This window comes from Thermobia domestica, chromosome 3 (genome assembly GCF_964235325.1).
Source record: "Thermobia domestica chromosome 3, izTheDome1.hap1.1, whole genome shotgun sequence".
In the NCBI taxonomy this organism is placed as follows: Eukaryota; Metazoa; Arthropoda; class Insecta; order Zygentoma; family Lepismatidae; genus Thermobia; species Thermobia domestica.
The window spans coordinates 95,753,235-95,778,853 of NC_137456.1; the positions used below are offsets into that span (position 1 = coordinate 95,753,235).

The 25,619-nt window shown below is 37.2% G+C and overlaps 1 pseudogene; it reads right to left on the reverse strand.

Annotated features, from left to right (window-relative positions):
* Positions 1 to 4,307: 4,307 nt before the first annotated feature.
* LOC145681875 (selenoprotein K pseudogene) lies at positions 4,308 to 4,571 on the reverse strand (annotated as a pseudogene).
* Positions 4,572 to 25,619: the final 21,048 nt, after the last annotated feature.

Consider the following 25,619-nt stretch of genomic DNA (forward strand, 5'->3'; position numbering starts at 1 on the left):
CCTATTACTTCCCGGACAAACCCTGTAGTTTAAATTGAGTCAAGTTTAATTGAGCTTTCGGTCTTTATTCGTTCAACGTCAGGCATATCTAATATTTGTCTCCCATTAACATTGGGAGTATTCCCACCAGAAACAGATTATTCATCTATAGAGAACCTTACCATAGTTTCATTAAAGTTCTTGAGTTATATAACTAATATCTATATGCTATAAAGACAAAAGGCAATCGAAAAAGGGAGGCTTACTTTTCTGTCATCATCATCTCTTCTTACAAAAATAAACTATGGTGTTGTAGAACAATTAAATGTTAGATGTAGAGAATCAGCAGAAAGAATGAAACAAGCTCATAGAAAAAAACAAGAAATAGTAGGGAGCGACCCCCGGCCAGCTTGTGATAGTTCTAATTCTGAAAACTCCGCAAGTGTAGCTCATCCGCTTTGGGAAATATATGCAGAGTGACAAAATAACTGGGCAAGATAATGCAGAGTATATGTTTTGATATTCCAAATCTTCTTTAGGTCAACATAATAAAAGTATTTGATGAGCATGATGTGCTAAACTGTGCTCAGAATGAATGTGTGGGTTGTTAGACAGCTAGTCTGTAGTTGTGACTTTTGCTAATAAACAACTTGATCCTATAGTTTGAATATAATGACTACTTAAAGGACAGATCTTCTGAAACTTACAGTTCTAACCCTATGAATGTTTTTACGTTCCTTTCTTTCCGTAGTTTAGTGTAAAACCTTACCTATGTACTACGTACTTTCTAAGACTTGTATTCGGCTTTCTAATTTTCAATTGTTTCAACTAGTATAATTTGTGAATTTGGGAAGTATACAGTTGTTTATTCACGATATCCCATATTCCAAGCTCCTTTTCTTAAGATCAAACTTTTGGACTGTAGTTCCTATATTTTTGAGTATATTACGTAACATTGTACTTGACTCTTTGCATGAGCAACAACCTAAACTAAGAGCTGTATTAACAAACAACTGTACATATTCAATATCTAGGTAAATCATGCACTCACAGACAGTAAACGAAATGATGCACGTGCCTGCCATGCGATCGGGAGTTAGTCTGACTAACGACCTTCAATAATACAGGCTAATTGCACACGTGAAGCACTCAAGCTCATGCAGTGTCGAAGAGAAATGGAGGTATCACAGTAGCTTGTTCACGTGTGTGTGTTGTATGACTTTGAAGTGAGTTTATTAGCTGCTGCATTAAGTCTCCGCATGTGCCAGGCATTTGCGGAGAATGTCGTGAACGAACGCAACGCCAGGCATTGGTTGCAAAAATTCTGTTCGGAAGATGTGAGCCTTTCTGAGGGACATTACAGTGCACTACCACATGTGTAGGATGACGAGGCCCTGAAACCATATATCGAGGGCAGGGGTCTAACGCGTGATGAACTTGCAGAAAGTTCCATATCTCCGCTGAAACAGTCAGAATGCACTTGCATGGGATATGGAAGTCATACAAGTTAATCAAGTGGATACCCCGCACATTATCGGCAGCCAACAAGGAACAATGAGTGATAGCCTGTTAGTCCTTGCTCACTGGGCGCCTGAACACACTCATCTTTGATCGCTTCCTCACTGGTGACGAAAAGTACATCGTCTATGACACTACCAAGCGTACGAGACATTGATTGTTGCCATGTGACCCTGTTCCTCACACCCTAAGACCACCTCTACACCCACGAAAGTTATGTTCTCTATATGGTGAAATTGTCGGCATGTGCATTACGAGCTCATTCCACCTCGTCAAACCAGCACTGCTGACTGACCTCAAACAGTTGAAGGGGTGCAACATGTATTCTGCAGAATAAGCCGACATTGGTGAATTGCAAGGGTGTTGTTCCTGCACGACAACCAAGCCACTTGTAGCAAAGGGAACCTGAAAGACCCTTCAGCAATTTGGTCGGGAGACATTGTGCCATTATCATATTCACTGGACCTTGCACCTGTTTCATTCCTTCGACATTCATTCCTGTTGAAGATCCTTTGCAAATGAGGGAGACCTGCGGAACGCACTCACGAACTTCTTTGTATCCAAGACTGTCGAGTTTTATCACCAGAGTATTGTGCAGCTGCATGTACGTTGGCAAAAGGCAGTGGTGCCCCCCCTTATGTCCATAACGCACCCCCCCAATTGTGTATCCATAGGCGTTCTTCCATGAAAAAAATCTTTTCGATTAATTTTTACACCCCCTCAAACATATTTATATAGATTTTTACCCCCCCAAATATTTCAATGACGCAGTTTGCGTCATAGCCCCCCCCTTGTGGACACCCCTGCAAAAGGTGTTGGATGCTGATGAAAATATTACTTCGAAACCTAAAGGTACTTACTCTTTCTTTATCACTGATCTAGAACGCCAAGAACTATTTTGGTTACCTTGTACTTTCCACTATTAATACTGAACGCTTGAAAGAATTCTCGGGTGCTTGTCCAAATGGTGTAAAGTCAAAATATATCTTTTTGGGATAATTGAATTGTAAAATTAAGCTTATTGATTATCTTGAGATACTTCAAAATTCACAAGTTCATTTTGACTGATTTCACTTTGGGTTTAACCTTCTTTCCAGTAGTGAGACTATATTAGACATGAATCTACATCCGAACTACCTGAGCTCCTGCCAGGAATCGAACCAAAGTATTATCCCACGCCATAGACACGTACGCTATCCTCTTATCCACGAGGAAGCTCTTCTCAAGTTCATAAGTTCGGTTCAAGTTTGAATTTGAATTAATCTCCTCTAGACACACGTATAGATAAATTTTTATCTTTCCAGTAATACTTGAAAGTGACAGGAAAATGGAGTTTTGAGATTTAATACCCTTCACACAAACACACGACGATTATCCATTCAATATTTAGCAAATATTCAACAGATCATTGAATAAAAATATTTTTTCCTGTGTACCCGATGTTGTTTCTTTAAAAAATGCTGACTTCTCAGAGTGGCAAATAAAAATGATCAAAGTAGGTTTTATATTTTCAAGAAACATATTTTCAGGAAAAATATAATTACAATTTTTTTTAAAAAATAATTCGTGGTAGGATTTGAACCAAGAATCTTTATTTTTAAACTTCAGTAAGAAAATACTCAATTATTAAATATTAAGGAAATATTCATTTCGTAGCAGCAGAAAAATTGGAGCGGCTGTGATACTGTATTATACTGTACACCAAACATTGCACTACTCTAACGTTTTCCACCTATTCTCTTACAGGAATGGGCATTTATTCCGAAGTTGGTCGTCCGCTTAGTTTTTGGCTAAAAGCTTAATAATTTGTTCCTTTGTGTACCAAAGTTTAATATTTAATTCACACAGCATTGCCGAGCGAGCGTTAGCGGGTGAAGGCTGGTTAGAGCCCCGCAGGGCACGTTGCTTTCTGTCTTTATTACAGCTAAATGGGAAGGGAGACCTGTGTTCTAGAATCTTGCCGCCATGTTAGTTATGTTACAGTTACATTGAAAAGTATAACTTTCTCCATGTTTCTTTACAGTTATTTACTTACTACATTTTCTACAATTTATTTTTAGATTTATTAAGCCATGACTTTTACTTACTTTTAATAGATTTTCCTGATGTCACCAGCCATGTTTACAAAACAAATGCTCATTACATTCTCATAAATTATCCATTTCTTTTCGGTAAATTTTCAAAAGTTTTCTAGAAACGGACGACCAACTTTGGAACTTAATCCCAGTAATGAAATTTACGGGAATAAAAATACAACTTTTTTCCTTTAATTAATGAAAATAAATAATACACACATAGGTGTCATCAGAACTAACGCAGAACATTATTCAAATCAACATATAAACAAACTATTTTTTTCATCCAGATTCGTCCTTTCATCAGTCTACACTGCACCTATGGCGTAGGTTTATCAGTGTAACGTCATCAACAGTTATTTATATTGTGACTTACACGTGTAAAGTATTCTTCACTAACAATACGAAATTCTCAGTATATCACTTGTTTCATTCCAAAAATCTCACAATTACAACGCATCTCGGAATGTTTTTATCAAACTGCAATATATATATTTTTTAAAACTAAGAATATTTGTAATCACAAATAAATATCATTGGAGAAACTACTGGATGATCAATGCCAAGTCATGTTATTGTAAACTATAGCACAACAAAAGTTAAATAAATGAACGAAATAAAAAGATCGTTATGTACATGATAAGTGAAAGTTTGAGATCTTCAAGTGCGAAAGATTTAGAGACATGACTTGGCAAGAATTGCAAAGCTCCTTAGGTGAAGGAGTCTTCTTTAACCTCATCCGCCTGGCACCATTGGCGGTCCGTTGCAAGGACCAGGTCCAAAGCCTCCTTGTCTTCTTTGAGGTGGGCGAGGGGGTCCTTGGCCGGGTGGTCTGTAGTTTCTAGTATACCCATCACCTCTTCTATTGGAGCCAGGGTTTATAAGCGTTTGGAAGAAATGGAAAATGAAGTTTAAAATAGCCCAAAACCAATTGCTGATAGTACCGACGCCCCATGGTTGGGAATCCCTCAACTGTCCACTAGCTGTTATATACACCATTTTGAAAATTTTTCATATCTTAGAATACACGTCAGCCCTGTAGTTTCACTCCTTCAATTCGCTTATTGATCACAGCCAAACCGTTCCAATTCAAACAGCTATTTATTGCTCTATTTAGTGTTGATTATTGTTGCGTTCAAGGAATTTGTGAATATAATTTACATATTGTTAACTTCACACATATTATATGTTATCAAATGTATATTCGTGTATTCTTATACATGTAAAGAACTAAAACAAACATAAAATACAGGTCAAAATGTCATACGTATCACATGATAGGCTTAACTACGTACACATTTCAATTTTTTATAGGTCTACATTGCAGCCTGTTACTTGAAGGCATCAATATTGTGCAAACACAAATGGAGAATGTATATACGATGTTCCAAAAATGGTGTTCATTCACCACACAAAAGTATTTTACAGGTTAACATAAAAACAAAATGCTTTATATTGTTATGCCACCCGTAGCTTTCTACAGACTCTGCTTAACTAAAAATTTGGCAACGTTATAGATAAATGTTGCATCATAGCATTGATCTACAAATCATCAAATAGTGAGATCGATTTTTTTGCAGATGGTATTTAAAGCTGTTTGACAGCAGAGTATATGGATTATATGAGTAATGACACAGCACTTGTTTTGTGGATAGGGGTCTTTATATGTCTATGTGCAAGGAGTGGAAATCTTTTCCTTCCTATCTACCAAATTTCTTCAAACCTTTCTTCTCGTAATAATTAATAGTGAAATAAGCAGAAAAAGTAGTTGAAAAGCATGCCTGTCTTCGAAATATTTGTGTATGAATTAATATCCTCAACTTTATAGTTGTTAAACTTTTTTTTTATACATATACCTAAATCGTAGATTAAGTATAACGCATTAAGTATAGGACACACATATATACCCTAAGAATTCGTTCGCTCCCTAGAAAATAATAGCAACTTCCTAATTTTATTAGGTACTGTATCACAAGTGAATTTGTTTCTTAGCCTAGATCGTTGGAACCTGGGCGAGACAAGGCAAGCTACTAAATTCATAGTCAATGTAGCATGAACGGGAAGGGTCTATTTGAGGTCAATGTGCCTTGTGTCCAGTGCTTAAAAGTGAGGCGGTATGAGCCGGTTATGCATCCGAAAGTTAGAAAATTGGCCGGTATGGCATACCGGTAAAAACAAGGATGTTATAAATAGAGGATCTGCCCATATGTATTTTCATCCTATTAAATCGGTGAAGCCAAAAAGCAACCGAGCATCGGCACGTCTGATTGGCTACTCTCGTTTCTACCATCGTCTGATTGGCTACTTTCGTTTCCGCCATAATTGTTGGCTCAAAACATTGCGATCCTATTGGGCGGAGTAGGCAGAGTAGGGGTGGCGAAACTGTGACGTATGGCTTCAAGATTTTGTTTTAAGGGCAAATCCTCTATTTTATAAGATCCTTGGGTAAAAATAACTTATTTTACCTGTAAATTGTAATTATTTAAATTGTAGAAAAAAAAAAAAAACAGAAATAAGGACGACGTTAGCATTGAGTCAACAAATATGTTTGTACTATCAAAGATTTCGTTTCATTTTTGTCCTTCGTTCAACAAAAGACCTCCCATCCCTCTCGTTCACTCTGTCGTTCATCTGTTTACAAAATGGCATTTTCTTGACAAGTGGTGAGAAAAAAAAGACTTCTAATCCCCCACTGCCCCATGTTTTGGCCAACATCGAGGGACAACATTCATTCATATTGCTTTGCTTGAACAGAGAGGTTTTGCTTGGGGATGTGGGCTAACGGTCATGACACCCGCTTCTGAAAAACAAGAAGTGTGGTACCAAGGAAGCAAGATGGGTTTTATTGCGCCGCCCTAGAGCCAGGCGTTGTCGCTCGTAGTTTTTAGAAGACAATTTTAAAAAAGGATGCAAATAATGAATATCTGAATGAAAGGAACTTCGCAAAAATCATCAATGATCAAAATCAGCATACTATACTGCAAAACAAGACAGGCCGTTTCTGGATCATTCTCATTTAATAAATCTTCAAGCTGAGTTGAGTTGATTTTGAGTTTAACGTCCCGTTCAGCAGCGGGGCTATATGAGACGTGGACCTACTAATTAACGTGGAATCCGAACCACATGAGCTCCCGCCGGGAATTGAACCCGGGTCTCCCACGCCAAAGGCGTGTACGCTAACCGCTTAGCCACGGCGGAGCTAGATCTTCAAGCTGCCAACGGCCTTGATATGGGGCGAAATTTACACAGTAATGTTGTATGCGCGGACATTGTAAGCCACATTAGTGCTAAAATGAAAAGTAGACTTATTGAGAAAATTAAATGTGTTAAGTTCATGATAGGCATTATTGTTGATGAATCAACCACATTAAATAACAAAAACGCGTTAAATATTTATATACGTGCGCGTATTTCGGAATAGCGAAGGAATTGAAAGTAAAGACAATAACTGTAGTGATTATATTTATACGTTCTTTTTGGAACTATTGGGACTTCCGGATCAAAAAGCAGATACAATATACAACGTTCTTATAAATTGTCTCTGAAGGAACGGTTTTGATGATTATTATCTCGGGGACTACCTGGTTGGTTTCACAAGTGATGGTGCTAGTGTTATGTGCGGGAAAAAATCTGGAGTCGGATCTAGATTACAACAACAATTTCCCAAAATCGTCTTGTGGCATTGCCTTAGTCATAGATTGGAACTTGATGCACTGGAGACTATTGGTAGTGATTGAATCATTTTAATATTTTGGTTAGCGCTTTGTACAAGCTGTAGTCTCTCCACAAAATTCGAACGAACTTGAAAAGTGTACACATGATGTTGCAAGTCAACTTAAAAAGATAGGTCGCATTATAGATGTAAGATGGGTGGCGTCTTCTTTTCGTTGTGTAGAATCTGTATGGAGTTCATATACTGCAGTATATGTATATTGCTCTACAGAATCTAAAAACAGCTGCTGCAACAGTAAAGAGCGAAGTCAGTTCCAAGGACTAGCAGATAAACTAAGTTCCTAAAATTTTATTAAACTTTTAGGACTTCTCTTTGATATCCTTCAGGAATTAAAGAGTCTGTCAGAATTATTGCAAATGGGTGACTGCACCATAAAAAGGGCTTATGATATGATAAAGCTATATATAAATAGAATATAGAGTTTAAAATGTACGCCAGGCGACAGTGAAGCTGAAGTATTCAAAAGTGTTGAAACCGGGGTTTTCAAAGGCGTGAAACTTAACAAGCACATTAATTTTCGATTCGTCAACAGATGTCAGTTCATACAGTGTATAGTGGATAACCTCAAAATGCGAACCATTAATGAAAATGATACGAATCACAAGAATAAGTCAAATAGAATATGTTTTCAGTGACTCCGGTGACATTCGACAAGGTGAGAAAGAAATCAAGGAACTTGCTTTTAGGTTTGGATTAAATTCACATTATGTTCTTCGTGACTTTATGCAATATAAGGCAACAGGGAAGAGGATTGTTACTGAAACTGTAAAAAGGTGCTTCACCGCTCATAACACCATAGCAATTAGCAATGAACATTGTGAACGTGGTTTCAGTAAAATGAACATAATAATGTCTGATCTTAGAAATTCACTACAAATTAGTACAGTTTCAAGTATAATGTTTGTGTCATTAAACGGGCCCCCTGTACACATGTTTAATCCTGAGTCGTATGTTAAGTCTTGGTTACGAAAAGGAAGGCGCAGTGCAGAGTACAGAAGATGTCAGCAACGAGAAAAGAAGGAAGATGGGCCTTATAAGAAGCTGTGGTGGGTACTATGACTTAATGTTTAGGATAGCAGACATTTGTGAGTAATAGAAGCAAGGTTGGTAAAAATAGTTTCATATTCTAATCGTGTTCTAAACTGGAGCGTAATTTCAGATTTTGCTTGGGGGGGAAGCAAGATCCCTTGATATAAGTAAAATTTCGCATTTTCACTGACTTACTACTATTCTATGGATAAAATCTATATAAAACTTAAACTCGGGGGGAGGGACAATTGCCCCAATGCCCCCCTAAATGTCGCCCTTGGTTCTAAAGTAGGTCTATGTATACACGACTCCAAAAGTACATTACCACCTGCAATTCTCGTTTTCCTGCAATAGCAGGCAACCCAAAAAGCTCGGCGGTTGGGTTGGTTCCGAATTCGAAAGGCGTTGGACCAAACCTCAATTTTGTTAAAAATATATCAGTGTGGCAAACTGAAAAATAAGGAAATAAAACCAATTGTTAAGAATGACAATTTTATTATCGTGACGGAGTTGGATGACATCAAAAGTTACAAAACGATCTTACTTAAGCAGTTCAAAAAAGATGAATGGCAAAAGACACATATCAGAAAAAACATTTCTCTCCTTCTCCCCCCCAAAAAAAGAATTTTAAGAAAGAAAAAGTTACATAAAGTAAAGGTTTAATATAAAAGACTCACCCAAAATTTTGAAAATTGACACGCGAAAGGCAAGAATAACTGAACCCAAGTGAATAAAATTGAGCACAGATATTGCAGACGTAAAATGTGGGAATACAGGCTTCATATTTTCCTGAAAAAAAAGGTAGGGTGGGGCACGGACCCCTCCAAACCCTTGATTACGAGATATCAAAAATGCTTGTAACAGTATGTCAGATGTGTGTAAAGGACATGAAGAATTGTAACGAAACTTTTTCTATGGACAACACGTAAAAAATAAAGGAATACGAGGTTTTAATGTTCTGCGGAAAACAGTTTTAGGGGGCGAAAGCCCCCATGAAAAATTTTGAAATTTGACGTCCGAAAGGTAAGAAGAAGTGAACCGAACTGAATGAAATTCTGCACAGATATTATAAACATAAAATGAGGGAATACGGGTTTCTTATTTTCCTTTAAAAAATGGCTGGGTAGGGCGCGGACTCCTCCAAACATTTGATCATGAAATATCAAAAGTACTAGTAACAAATGTCAGATGGGTGTAAAGGACATGAAGAATTACAACGAAACTTTTTGTATGGACAATACGCAGAAAATGAGGATAAGGGTTTTATATTTTCTTAGAGAAAACAGTTAGGTGGGGCGCCGACCCTCCCAAACGTTTGATAACAAAAAATCAAAAATAATATTAATAGTATGTGAGATGTGTGTAAAGGAAATGAAGACTTTCAACGAAACTTTTTGTGTGGGAAATGTGCTGAAAACAAAAAATACGAGTTTTTCATTTTTGCGGAAAAATGGTTTTATGGGGCAAAAGGCCCCACCCCAAAATTTTGAAATTTGGCACCGAAAGGGAAGAAAAAGTGAACCGAAGTGAATAAAATTTTGCGCAGATATTGTAGACATAAAATGAGGGTATACGGGTTTCGCATTTACCTAAAAAAAAAAAAAAAACGGTTAAGTGTGGCACGGACTCCTTTGATCACGAAATTTCATAAGCGCTAGTAACAATATGTCAGATGTCTGTAAAGGGCATGAAGAATTGCAACGAAATATTGTGTATGGAGAATACGCAAAAAGAAAATGAATACTTGTTTCTTATTTTATGCGGAAAAATTATTTTGTGGGCAAAAGAACCCACCCCAAAATTTTGAAATTTTATGCCCGAAAGGTAAGAAGAATTGAGCCGAAGTGAACGAAATTGTGCACAGATATTGTAGGCATAAAATGGGGGAGTATGGGTTTCGTATTTTCCTTGAGAAAACGGAAGCGTGGGGTGCCGACCCCTCCAAACCTTTGATCACGATATATCGAAAGTACTATTAATAGTATGTCAGATGTGTATAAAGCACATGAAGAATTCCAAAGAAACATTTCGTATCGACAATACGCAAAAAATAAAGGAATACGGGTTTTTTATGTTCTGCGGGAAAACGATTTTAAAGGCTATAGCCCCACCCAAACTTTCGAAAGTTGAAGCCCGAAAGGCAAGAAGAAGTGAGCCGAAGTGAATTAAATTGTGCACAGATACTGCAGACGTAAAATGAGGGTACGGGTTTCGTATTGTCCTGGGGAAAACGGTTCCGTAGTGCGCCAACCCCTCCAAACCTTTGATCACCAAATATCAAAAGTACTAGTAACAGTATCTGAGATGTGTGTAAAGGACATGAAGAATTGCAACATATCTTTTTGTATGGACAATACGCAAAAAATAAAGGAATACGGGTTTATTATTTTCTGCGGAAAGACTGTTTTATGGGGCAAAACAACCCACCCCAAAATTTTAAATTTGAAGCTGGAAAGGTCAGAACAAGTGAACCGAAGTGAGTGAAATATTGCACAGATATTGAAGGCTTAAAACGAGGGAATACGGGTTTCGTATTTTCCTGGAAAAAGAGGTTGGGTGAGGCACCGACTCCTTCAAACATTTTGATCACGAAATATCAAAAGTACTAGTAACAGTATTTGAGATATGTGTAAAGGACACGAAGAATTGCAACATAACTTTTTGTATGGACAATACGCAAAAAATAAAGGAATATGAGTTTCTAATGTTCTGCGAGAAACGGTTTTAGGGGGCAAAAGACCCCATCCAAAATTTTAAAAGTTGACGCCCGAAAGGTAAAAAGACATTAGCCGAGGTAAATGAAATTCTGCACAGATATTACAGACGTAAAATGAGGATATGAGTTTCGTATTTTGCTGAAGAAAAAGGTTGGGTGAGGCACCGACCCCTCCAAACCTTTGATCACGAAATATCAAAAGCGCTAGTAACAGTATGTCAGATGTGTTTAAAGAACATGAAGAATTGCAACGAAACATTGTGTATGCAAAATAACCAAAAAAATAAATGAATACTGGTTTCTTATTTTCTGCGGAAAACTGTTTTAGGGGTCAAAATCTCTCACCCAAAATTTTGAAGTTGACACCCGAAAGAAAAGAAGAAATGAGCTGAAGTAAATGAAATTTGCACAGATATTACAGACAGAAAATGAGGTTACGGGTTTCGTATTTTTCTAGAGAAAACAGTCGGGTAGAGCGCCGACCCGTCCAAACGTTTGATAACGAAAAATCAAAAGTGCTACTAAGAGTATGTCAAATGTGTGTATAGGACATGAAGAATTGCACCGAAACTTTTGTATGGACAATGCACTGAAAACAAAGGAATACGGGTTTTTTATTTTTGCGGAAAAACGGTTTTATGGGGCAAAAGACCCCATCCCAAAATTTTGAAATTTGACGCCAAAAAGTAAGAAAAAGTAAACGGAAGTGAATGAAATTTTGCACAAATATTGTAGACATAAAACGAGGGAATACGAGTTTCGTATTTACCTAAAAAATACGGTTAGTTGGGGCCCGGACTCTTCTGAACCTTTGATCACGAAATATCAAGAGTGCTAGTAACAGATTGTCAGCTGTGTGTGAAGCCCACCAAGAATTCCAAAGAAACTTTCTGTATGGACAATACGCAAAAAATAAAGGAATACGTTTTTTTATTTTCTGCGGAGAAACAGTTGTAGGCGGCAAGAGACCCACCCAAAATTTTAAAAGTTGACGCCCGAAAGACGCGAAGAAGTGAACCAAATTGAATCAAATATTGCACAGATATTGTAGGTTTAAATTGAGGGCAAACGGGTTTCGTATTTTTCTGAGAAAAACGGTTAGGGGGCTCGGACCCCTCCAAACCTTTGATCACGAAATATAAAAAATGCTGGTAACAGTATGTCATATGTGTGTAAAGGCCACGAAGAATTCCAACGAAACTTTTTGTATGGACAAATACGCAAAAAAATAAAGAAATGCTTTTTTATTTTCTGCAGAAAAACAGTTTTATGGGGCAAAAGAACCCACACCAAACTTTTAAAAGTTGACTCCCGAAAGGTACATGTTGTCTCAAAGGTCGAGGGCATTCTTTATTGCTATTTTAAGGAAAAAAATTTTCTAAGTCCAGCTTCGGGTATCTTCGGGAAAAAGTAAACCAGGTTCGAACATCGAAGTCAACCTTTGCAATCGGGAGAAATTTTGCAGATGTGTTTTTCTTCTTTTAAATATAATAAGACTTGTTATTAATTGTATAAAAAAGCAACATTGATTGAAATACTTAATAATTCAATATTTCGAAACTTTGTATTAATATCAGCACATGCCTGTTTGTCATTTAGCTCTCCATACGTAATGAAACGTTTAGATACGTAAACGAATCTTTCCATATGTGAAAGAATGCAGAAAATTAAGACATAGAACACAATTCTCGTCTGAGTACTAAAATAAAAGTCAAAATGGAACAAAAACAGGGTTTGCAGTGGATATGAATCAGAGCCCTGCACGGGCCGGGCGCGCCCGATTCGGCCCGGTGCCCGGCCCGGCCCGACCCGTATCAAGTAATATCAAACTGGACCGGGCCCTAACCGGGCCGAGCCGGGCCGGCCCGGCTCGGCCCTATAGTCTGAAAGACGGTTCGGAAACTAATGTTGTCAGCCTACTTGTTTTTTTAATGTCCTCCACTACGTCTATTTTTGCCGTGTTTGTACGGTCTTACTGTCAGCCTATGTTAATCGTAATGTGTTTGGGAAACTGACTCTTTATTCAAGACTGTGATGTACTGGTAATACTATTACTATTACTACTTCTACTATTACTATTACTACTTCTACTATTACTACTACGACCACTGCTAATACTACTACAAGTGCTACGACTTCGCGTCAGAGTTGACATGTCTGATAGTACCGAATTTACCTTCTAAGTACAGAATAAAATTGAGAAATGCTAGTTATTATGGCCGGTCTGCGTAGAATGTGAACCGATGCTTGATCTACGAGGGAGAATAGTGGCTCAATAGAAAAAACACTCACATCTGGTGCTTGAGGTCGTCGGATCAATCCCTGCTCATGCTATGTGAGCTTTGTTGTGGACAAACATCGTGTGCATGGGAGTTTCTGGGGTGGTCCCGCTTCCTCCCACTGTTTTCTTTCCACCAATTCATCCCATCATCATCCATTCAGCCTGAGCCGTAGTTACCTAAAGAACGTATGGTAAAGTCAAGTATCAAGTACTTGACCTAGTAAGTAGAATTTGGTACGCTACCATTGGACCACGGAGGCCAAAACCATAAACTGGCGTGCTCATAAGATCAGTGCAATTTGTAGTAATGTTCAATTAGCAAGGCAAATATCGAATGGTGTTACATGTTCATGTATTGTTTATAGTATGATGCTACAAATATAACAAAATATAATGATCAAATAAATCACCAAATCGCCAGGGTCGATTAGGTGTTCCTGGAAGGGTGGCTCAGCGGTTGAGCGTTCACCTCTGGTGTATGGGGTCCCTGGTTTGATCCGAGCTCTCGCCAAGTGAACTTTGTGGTGGACAAACACCGTGTGGGGGGTTCGCGGCGTTCTCCTGTTTCCTTCCACTTTATTTACTCCACTATTTCATTTATTTCTCACCATCGTCTCCTTTAGGCTAGTTGGCATAACTTGGAACCACCTACCAAGAAGAATAAACTAATGGATTGGGAAGATAGACATTCAGTCTCTGGTGAATTTGATGATGAAGTAGACATCTACCTCAACATGTCATCATGTGTAAGAGAACTAGATATACTGCAGTGGTGGAAGCAACAAGAACAAACATTACCAAAATTGTGTAAATTAACGCGTCAGTATCTCGTCATCCCTGCTTCTACTGCGTCTACTGAAAGAGATTTTAGTACTCAGGAACGGAGAAATGCTCTAAAGCCTGAAACTGTTGAATCTGTTTCCGTGCTATTCGATGCGTACAAGGACATACAGTAAAGCGATGTTCATTTTGCACTATTGGTTTCTTAGGAAACCTTATATTTTCATTTTCTTAATATCAACTATTCCTTCTATTATATATGATGTTAAGAGGCATTTTTGATAGCTGATATCTATACATTTTTCATTCAGGGGACTTTTGAGGTATTTTTTGATCAACAACGATATGTGTGGATTTTGTTTTGATTTACTGCCTCGCATTCCGTCATATAGCTCTGTTGTTTACTTGTTACGCACCGTTCCAGGAACACTTCATCGATCCTGGGGTCTGGGTGATTTATTTGATCATTGTTTTTTGTTATTATTATTGTAGCATCGAATTATAAAGAATACAGGAATATGTAATATGATTTGGAATCTGCCGTGCTAATTGAACATTACTACAAATTGCGCTAATCTTATGAACACGCCAGTTCATGGTTTCGGCCTCCGTGGTCTAATGTAGCGGAACAAATTCTAATTAGTAGGCCAAGGACTTGACTTTCTCATATGTTCTTTAGGCAATTACGGCTCAAGACGTATGAATGATGATGGATGAATTGGTGGAATGAAGACAGTGGACGAAAACGGTCTAATCCAAAAACTCCCACGCTCACGATTTTTGTCCACAACAAAGCTCACATAACACGAGGAGGGATCGATCCGACGACCTCTAGCACCAGATGTGAATGCATTCAACTGGCCAGACTACGCAGACTGGCCATAATAACTAGTATTTCTTCGATTTTTTCTGTACTTAGATTGTAAAGTATGTACCACCAGACATGTCAACTCTGACGCTCGTAGCAGTTGTAGTAGTAGAAGTAATAATAATAATAATAATAATAATAATAATAATAATAATAATAATAATAATAATAATAATAATAATAATAATAATAATAATAATAATAGCAGTAGCAGTAGTAGTAGTAATAAGAGTAGTAGAAGTACAGTACTTTAAAGTCTTGAATAAAGAGTTAATTTCCCAAACACCAGTGGCGGCGGTTGGACGTTAAAAGTGAGGGGGCAAGACATGATCTGAATATTTGTATATAAATGTTAGTTTTCCTGGTTGTTTCTAACATTTTGTTTGACGAAAGGTTGTATAACTAATATGATACTATATTTTCAGTTAAAATACCGTATATCGTATATAATAGTTTATTAAGTAAATTGAGAAGAACAACGCAAGTAGATACTAGCCCTTTGTACTCTTAAACAACGAAAGTGTAAGAAGAGATTTGATTCATTGCTCATGAACATCTTAAAATTCTGTCTGGAAAATTGTGTGATCAGATTATTTAATAAATTTGCAAAACAAATAAATAGAGAGGATAATATTAATCATAGTAATGAATAATGATGCTTGTTTTGCAAAAGTTATAATGAAACTGAGGATTAATGAAAAACTTAATATTTAATTCCACACATGATATTAAATGTATGTTATTACTCTTAGAAAAAGAAAGACAGTAAATACTACAAGCATATGCTACGACATTTAAAGAAATATTTGCTTTTGCAACTTCTTGAAATATGTTCGTTGCCATTAGGTGCAGATTTCACTTTCTTGGAACACATCAAAACACAACAATACTTACAATCCACACTTCAGTTATACAAAATAAACTTAAAACCTAGAATTATGTTCAATTTACTAAATTTTATTGTATATACACTCGTACATCCTTAAATACAACACTTCACTCGTATATTACACTACAAAACAATGGAAAAGGTAGAAGTTGTTTCTTATCACGCTCTTTTTAATCGATATTCCTTACTTTAGAAAGAAGAAAAGACATTTTAGGAACTGTCAATTTTTGTGCAATTAAAGAATAACTTGTGAAATAGGCCCTACTTTTTTGCATAATGTTCTTTCGATTAGCTTCAAAGCGGCTCACTAACATATCGAGCCCTTGTAAGAAGAAATGAAAGTATGCTGAAATTGTGCTCCAATAGGTTATTTTTTGGGGTTATTTTCTGTGGCGATTAAAACGCAATTACTGTAGCTTTCTTTACTCCACGGGAAGACAACCAATACGTATTCACGCAACAGCAAATATTATATGGCAGCATTTTTTCCTATTAATCAGTAACACATACAAAATCGTTACATTTCCAAATGAAACTATATACATTAATTGGTTACTTAAAAAAGTGCGGGGGCAACTGCCCCCCTTTGCCTCCCCCCTAATCGCCGCCCATGCCAAACACATTACGATTAACACAGGCTGCCAACATTAGTTTCCGATCCGTCTTTCACAGTGTTCGGGCAGGCCCGGCTTGGCCCGGTTAGAGCCCGGCTCGAGATTCGGGCCGGGCCGGGTCGAGCCGGGCACAGAATTCAGATCCATTCGGGTCGGAACGGGCCGTCTTCGGGCCTGGGTTTACAGGGCTCTGCCCTCACGGGCTGGGCGTGTCCTGTTCGGCCCGGACACAAATGCTATAGGGCCGAACCGGGCGCACGTATTTCCGGGTTGGAACCGGGCACTCAAGGACGGATTGGAAACTAATGTTGTCATTTTTTCCCTTAAATGTCCTCCACTACCCCTGCCTTTGCCGTGTTCGTACGGTCTTACTGTCAGTCTATGTTAATCGTAGTGTGTTTGGGAAACTGACTCTTTATTCTAGACTGCAAAGTACTAAAATACTACTAATATTACTACTACTTCTATTATTACTACTACGACCACAGTTAATACTACTATAACTGCTACGATTTCGCGTCAGAGTTGACATTGTGGTGGTACAGAATTTTTATCTTCTAAGTACAGTATTTTATAACAAGACTTGTCAAACAGGGTGAAATATCCCTATTTTCATTTTCCAACTATTTTTGACCATAAATCGACTTTTGCGAGGTGAGAAAGGAAGATACGACAGAAGGAAAACAAAGTTATTGTAGAAGCATTATCATCAATATTTTGCATTCCAAAATACGGAATGTTACTTAAAAAACATAACTTTAAAAGAAATATCTACTAAAATGAAAGAACAATCATGGCATTTTAGGCGTGTGCGTAACAGTAATATACAAAATAAATATTACAATACTTTTGAGGGTCTAGATCATTTAGATTAGATATTGGTATTCCAAAGGTAAACAAATGAAATATTTTTTTTCTTTTGACTGAAAACGTGATTTTGAATTATATATATATATATATATATATATATATATATATATATATATATATATATATATATATATATATATACAGACTGTTATACAATTCGTGTAATTTGTACAGCACTGGGAGAAGATGAAGTTTTCACACCATTAATATAAAATTTGGCACTCTTATTGAGAAATATCTGAATTTTTAGAATTTCTAAAGGAAATAGAAGAAAATTAATGTTTAGCCCCCCTTTTGGAAGTGTAAACACAGAAGTTCATTTTCCTCATGGGAGGTTCAATGTTAAATTTTGGAAGCAGTTTTCTCCAATAATTATTCGTAAAGATTTTGGGGCAAATGAGTTGTATTTGTTACGAAATGCAAAAACACTCATTCACAAAGCTAGTAAAGCCGTCTCAAACATTATTTTGGGAAGCCCCCCCTTCGGGGGGCAAGGACCGTAAAAAGCTGGTGGGTGATGTGTTACCAAATCCCAAAATTTATTTTCGGAGTGCCAGTAAACGTCAGATTAATCACGAATGTCACATAATTAATGCTCCAATGCTCCTTACATGTAAGAGTGACTGATAATGGGGCTACAGCCCCCTTTCAAAAGTAAGAAAATCACCAGAAATATCCTTAGTAGGGACATACGAGAAGAAGGTGTTTTTGTTAATTAGTGTGAAATTTGGCGTCATTGTAGCAAAAGAGTATGCATTTTTGAAACACGGAATGCTATTTTGGTAACGCACCGCCTTAGGGGGGCACAGGGGACGAAGCATTAGATGATGTACCTTTATAAAAAATCAAAATTTTGTTCCGGAAATGCCAGTGAGCGTCAGATTTTTCACAAATGTCACAGAATTAATATTCTAATGCTCCTTGCATGTGCCAGTAACTTGTGTGGGGCTATAACCCCCTTTCATAAAATATCCCCATAATTCTTAAATTTATTTGAGGTTACCTTTGTGCTGCCTCTGTACCATATCGAGTTGTGCATTAATGGAAGCCATGGCTAAAAATAATATACACTTCCTTTCCCCCGACTTCGATCCGACATTTTGTTCTCGAGTTACGGCTGTTTTGGGCATTTTTCCAACTGGTTTTTGGCTGGTCATAGCGCCAAAAGGAAGCATTGTGCACCCAGGTTGTCTTATCACGGTGTCAGGAATGAGCTCTCAAACGTTGTAAGTGTTGTTTTGAAACACCCTCTATATTTCTATCCTGTTTCTGATTAGCTTCTCTTTGCCAATCAATTTCCAGTATTCCCAAAATAAACCAAAAGTGAACTAAATTCACTAAATCGCCTTCCCCCTATGCTTTCTTCTTGTATAGTACTTATTATATATTTATATTGTAATTGACAGAGATTGTCAATATTGATTGAAATATCTGGTTAAAATTCTATTAGAGGAATTCCCTCTTCAGTACAGAAATTCCCTCCTTGCATCCTGCCGCATTTTAGGCGAGATGGGATTAAGTAAGATGGAAATTCCCATCTCGCCTAAAATGGTAGACATTCTTATTTTGGAGATATAAGTGGCTGATAAATCGTTAGGCGAGGTGGGATTAGGCTAGATGGGATTGAATCATCTGAAAAGGTAGGGGTACGGTAGGTAGCGGCATGACGTCACGCCGTCCCCCATGCCTATCTTTGCCCATTGTAATTGCTTAGGAAGTGGGAGGACGCCGTACACAGTTTTTTGGAGGTGGGGATAGGGTCCCCCGCGTTCCCACGCACTTTAACCCCTGCTGCTAAGTATTAATTGCTGTGAGGAATAACGAAAAATATTATGTGATAATAATAATAATAATAATAATAATAATAATAATAATAATAATAATAATAATAATAATAATAATAATAATAAAGTATCTGAATGATACAGATATTTTTTCAACTTTTATTACAATTGCTGTGGGTTCCCATGAATCTGGTTATATTGTTTTTGAAAGGAATAAAGAGGCTTCAAACAACAATATGATTTGTATAAAAGAAAAAAAAAGCCTTATCAGTTGCAAGAACTGACAAGTGGCCTTGTGTCTGTTTTTTTAAACACAATGTTACGAGGCACAGAAGCCACCACGCCTGCGGTGTGCTTGCTTTTTTGCCTCAGGCAGCTTCAGTACTAAAATTAAGGCTTTGCTTCAGGCAGACAGTAATAAAATTCTGTCAATTTATGTGTAGCTATCAGCAACCACACAGGTTCTTTGAAACGCTGAATTTTACAAGAAAGGTTTTGTCCATCGGATAGGAAGCGAACGAAGCCCATCGTACGTTGTAATCCCTCCCCTCTTTTGCACACTGTGTGAAATTTAACTTGTATACTGTAGTAAGTTACAGAAAAGAGAAAAATGACATTATCGAATAAGATTGACCATTATTACAATATATTCAAGATGAAAAATATTCTTTTAACAGTCGTCGTACTTAGTTGTCTGCACTGAAATTCCCATAATGTGCTTTCTTCTTTTCTAATATGAGCTTCGAGCTTCTTCGTGTCTAAGTGGTTAGCGTACGTGCCTTTGGCGTGAGAGACCCGGGTTCGATTCCGGTGAGAGCTCATGTAGTTCGGGTTTGTCAATTAATCAGTAGGTCCCGTCTTATATAGCCTCGCTGCTGAAAGGGACGACAAAATCAACTCAACTCATATTGAGCACCATAGGAGATATAACTCCGAGGTGAATTTTGTCTCTGGAAACCTCCCAAAATCACCAACGGTACGAAATATGTCTGCAATGCAACATGTCCATCATTTCCAACTCTATGCTCTGTGATCTAGTTTGCTTTTCATGTTTTCAGTAAACTAGACAGACAAAAGGAAGAATAGAGGCTTTCTTCCAGAAAATTGTGTTCGAGGGTGGGGGGTCACACAGGCTCGTATCCACGGGGAGTCTAGGGGGCCGGGCTCACCAAAAATTTTTACATTAGAATGATTTATGAGCATTAAAGTAGTCAGCCATTAGGATTTTTTTGTTTTAGGATGATACCAGATTCGACTCCTGGTGTAAGCTCAACTTTCAGTATTGTGTCATTTGCAGGTCTCGTCTCATACTGATTCGTTGAAAAACCTCTAAAGATGTGCTATGACTAGTATGCGAACTAAAGTTTTTTTAGCAAAAGAGAGAGAAATTTCTTGCTTTAGACTCTGCCCTGTAATCCAGTTTTTCTGGAGGCGAGATAGTATGGTTGGGAACGACCTATCAGATTCAAGTTCCGAACTAGGGATGCATTCGAGTCGAGTCGAGTCGAGATTTAAGCCTGTCTCGACTCGTCTCGAGAAAATGTCTCGACTCGTGTCTCGACTCGAAAATATGTTTCTGTCTCGACTCGTGTCTCGACTCGACAGTCTCTGTCTCGACTCGACTCGAATTCGAGTCGAGACGTCTCGAAATTCGAGTCGAGACAAAATATACGAGTTAAAATATACGCACACATCAGCCAGACCATCATGACTACCTACCTAATTGTTAGTATGTCGACTTTTGGCATGGATAAAAACGGCGACACGTCTTGGCATACACGCAATGATCCTTGATAGGTCGCTGGAGAGAGCTAGCACCACATGTGCTCACTCAGATCACCTAATTCCCGTAAATTCCGGGAAGGGGGGCGATGTGTTCTGACGTCACGTTCAATCACATCCCACAAGGGACATCACTCAAATGTCCGGCTCCAATTTCAATGAAACTTTTTTTTTTTGCTGATAGAAGGCATGTATGCATCATTACTTGTGGAGACAAATTTTTGCCATGGTGCATGTTTTCTATTTTTTTAAAATTAACTTTTAAGAGTTGTGATGTGGTTATTAGAGATTACTACAGAAGTCCCTTACTACCCTTTGTAAACGGAGCGTTAATGAAGAAAAGTGAAGAAAAACCATGTGGATACATATAAGTCCCGGGGGGAAGTCGTATGGTAGATATGACCTTGATGGCAGCCATCTTGAAATCCGCCATTTTGAATTAAGGTCAAGTTTTCAAAATGGGAATAGGGTAATATGATACATAATTTCGGGCTAGAATTTAATTAGAAAAATAATGGTGAGGTTAGTTTTAAGATACACCCATTTGGGGGAAAGTTACAGGCATAGTAATTGTTTTTACTTACTGTGTGCGTAAGTCCCTTCTTACTTTCGTCTCAAGACCTGTAAATCGATCGCAACGGCAGAGCCCGGTTTCGCACTAGTGTTTAGAAATCTTTAAACTCACTTGAGGCAATATTTGTGGATTATTGTATTATATTTTGCCTTTAATTAAATTTGAACCCACTTCATGATCTTGTGTAAAGTATCACTAAAAGAGAATTTCTGCTTTTATGGAGAACGTAAGCATAGCAATTATAAAAGGTGAGTAAGGTGCGTATGTATTTATAAGAAAGTTTATTTTACGAGTCTTTTGTGGTTCCGCCAACCTATTCTTTAGTTGTTTTTTTTTAAAAAATACTCATATCTCATAAATAAAAGAGCTATTATAAAATCTCTTACCACTATTCTTTAATACTTATAAAATTTTATTTATTGTAAAAGCACTGGCTAGATATTTCTTATCGCCCACTAAAATTATGGTGGAGCTCCTTCGTGGCTAACGGTTAGCATACTTGCCTTTGGCGTGGGAAACCTGGGCTTGATTCCCGGTGGGAGTTCATGTGGTTCGGATTCCACGTTAATCAGTAGGTCCACGTCTCACATAGCCTCGCTGCTGAACGGGACGTTAAACTCAGAATCAATTCAACTCAAAATTATGGTTTTGACTTTATTATGATGTCATTAGTTTAAACGTCCAACTGCCCAGTAATTATAAACATTGACTACATTATAAATTTGTAATTTGTGACGACTAAAATATCAGAAATTAAAGATTATTCTTTGGGTTTTGGAACATTTTGAAAAACGTGAAAAACTGGTACTGCACCGATACAACACACCTTTTGGATTTGTCATTGTGTAAAGTGATACAAACTAAAGAAGAATTACAACTTTATGAATTGTATTAGGACTTATTATTTAGAAATAAACACCAAATAAGTGTAATTGAATTGTTTACAAAACTAATCATGATGAGAAAACTCTTAAATACTATTATACAAACAATTATTGTCTTTTGTTTAACACTGTAATGTAGGGTATAAAGATCCAATAGTCAAAGAAATAAATATAATAATAATTGTGTTTGAACATAATTCACGGTCGTTTTCTACAATCCTAAAACACGATTGTCTAGTTTGTTCAGCATTGTTTATTAAAAGAATACTTAAGAGCCTTACCCTAAATGATGTCTGTCCGACCTAATCTTCAAGCCTGATTACGGCCATGGGTGTCAATATGTTTCCCATACTAAAAGAATAAGCCTTCAATTTAATTATGATTTAATTGGTTTTTTTTAAAAAATGAAATGAAATCTTTGAGTTTAACGTCCCAGGATTATGTCTGTTAGGCTAAGGAAGATAATGATTAAAGTAAGTGAATGATGATGGAAGAATTGTTGGAATGAAATTGTGGGAGGAAACGGGAGTACCCCGAGAAAACCCACGAGCACGATGTTGTCCACTACAAAACTACTTTGCCGGGAATCGAACCACAGCCCCACGCACCAGAGGTAAGCGCTCTACCACTGAGCCATAGTGCTCCATCTAATTTGTTTAAATAATAAACTAAGTAGTAACAAAGACTATTTCAAAACCACTGGTTATTTACTAAGTACTATTTTGTGCTCGCAAATATGATGTACGCAAATGTTACCACCAGGTCTCAAAGGGTTAAACATGCATTTCGCGGTCTGCGACCCGATTTCTAATAGTGATTCTGGACAAACATTCATCTACCAAGTGATAGAAACACGCAATGAACCCAGGAACATTGTCGAACATGATCGTTTTGGTGTACATGTGTTCTTGTGTGTGCGATTAAAAAAAGAAAGAAAAGAAAAGAAAAGAAAATGAGTTCGTGGCTTCTATTGCTACTAGTGTCGAATTTAAAATAACATATAGTAAATAACTATTAGTCTTGTAATATTTTCTTTAACTGTAAAAATTTGAACTGCCCGGTAAGTTTGTCTAGAGTAATTAACAAGCACAGAGTAGTACATACCACATGTTTAAGGAAACTTTGATAAATAAAGCATTTCCACAGTCCTTACAGGATATTTTGGTGCTTAAGAATGGTGCTCTGATTTGAGAAGAATTTCCTTTAATTGCCATGAAATAAAAGACCAACTTTTCAGTCCGGAGAAGAAGTCGCCTACTTAAGCCTTCATGAAACTATAACTTCAAATCGATTTTCTTTAACGCAGCTAAGCTGTGCTTCAATCATGAGAGAGCAGAACATGTGTTTTCTTACATCATACTCCCTCACATCTAAAAGACAATTTCAATAATCAGAAAGCTGTCTGGCCTAAAGTCCTAAACATGGAATGGTCTATAAACAGACTCTCCATCAAAAAGGCTAATTCTGTTAGTTATAGGGTTGAGTTGGTTGAAAATAAGAAAATTCCTCTCACCAGAGAAGTAAAGCGCCTTCAGCAGAATCTTCGTTTGAGGTTAGGTTCGCATCGAGAACTAGTCCAGTATTCTATAAGTTCACACTCAGTTGAATACAGTCAGACTGTGGTTTAAACACAGTCTTTGAACCTCGTAAACAAGCATCCTTCTTGCTCACAATTCAAATAAGGCTCTCACTCTAAAATCCCTACGACTTGCTCCGTTACTATGGAAACCAGGTATTGCTAGCAATCTTAAATATACGTGGAAATGTCAATATTCATAAAAAGACACTGTCTCCCGTGAAAATGTTAGATGTTCCCTCCTAAGAAATAACATAAGAGTAATCTATTTCTCTATCCGGGGATTGATTTACCTTGCCTTAACTAGAAACAAGTCGAACTGACTCAAAATAGTTCTGAATTCCACTCATATACTCAGAAATAACTTATTTCAACAGATATGCTGCCTGCTTCAAAGTTTGTTATAGAGAATACTGCTCCAACTAGAGTTGTATATCTGATATATCCCAGATAATCCATTATTCTCGAAGAGAAACCTTTAAGTCAGGGTTGCCACTCTTGAGACAATCGATGATGCCAAACACGGGCCTGAATTACCATATATTTTTCTAAATTATGCCAGATTCTTTACTAATCTTTTCACGCTCGTTTTAAAGACCAACCACCACTTATTTTCATTAAGAGGAGCTAACTGTATTCATGTACTTGTATTAAAGAAATAACATGACTCTTTCATATATATATTCAATTTTTGTTTAAAGGTATTTGAATGACTTAAATTTATATTTGTACGTTTTTAGTTCATATCCGTATCAAATACCAAGTTTATGATGAACCAACTACACAAAGTAGGATCCAAAAACGCTCACTGCAATTTGTTCCATCCTTCAATCGAACCAGGAACTGAAACATAAAGAGTGACATTTTCTTTTTAAAGATACTTTGTCCAGCTAAGTATTGTGAAGGTTTATGTCAGTAGAAGGAATTGCATTCCATTATACAAGCGCAATTTCACAACTTTATGTACACATTACTAAATATCGAACACCCTTGTCCATATGATTAGCGTACGCGTCTTTGGTGCGGGAGACCTAGGTTCGATTTCCGATGGGAACTCCTGTGGTTCTGAACCCACGTTATTTTGTAAGTTCACGTCTCATATAGCCTTGATGCTGAAAGGGACACTAAACTCTAATCTAACACTAAATACAAATATTTAAAGAAAAATGATGACGCACCAAGATGACGTGAATTTGGCTATCAAATCCATTTTGTGTTTTCAGTTATTTTCTAGTAGTATTTTTTCTAGGGGTCCTTTCAAAAGACAGTGATGCAAATTTCGTAACTGCGAATTCCTGTTAGAAGCCATGAAATTATCCGATTAGATGCAAAATTTCCCGTCCACTAAAATAGATACCGTAAATTTACAATATCTAACAATAAATAATTTTAAAAGATATCGAAAGATATTGAACTAGTGATCTAGTACGTACTTGGGTAAATAAGCACATTCTAGTGATTTTTTTGCATTTTTTTTTCTGATGCAGACAAATGAGAAGGAAATGGTTCTTAAAATAAAAGGAAGAAGTATATTGCAGTTCAAAACAAATGTAGAAACCTTAAATTATTTTTTCTTTTCCCTCTGACTGAATGAAACCCGTGCTGTGTAACGACCTTAGGTAAACAACAGCTATCTTTGGTCCGCTACCTCCTTTGGTTAGCCGACA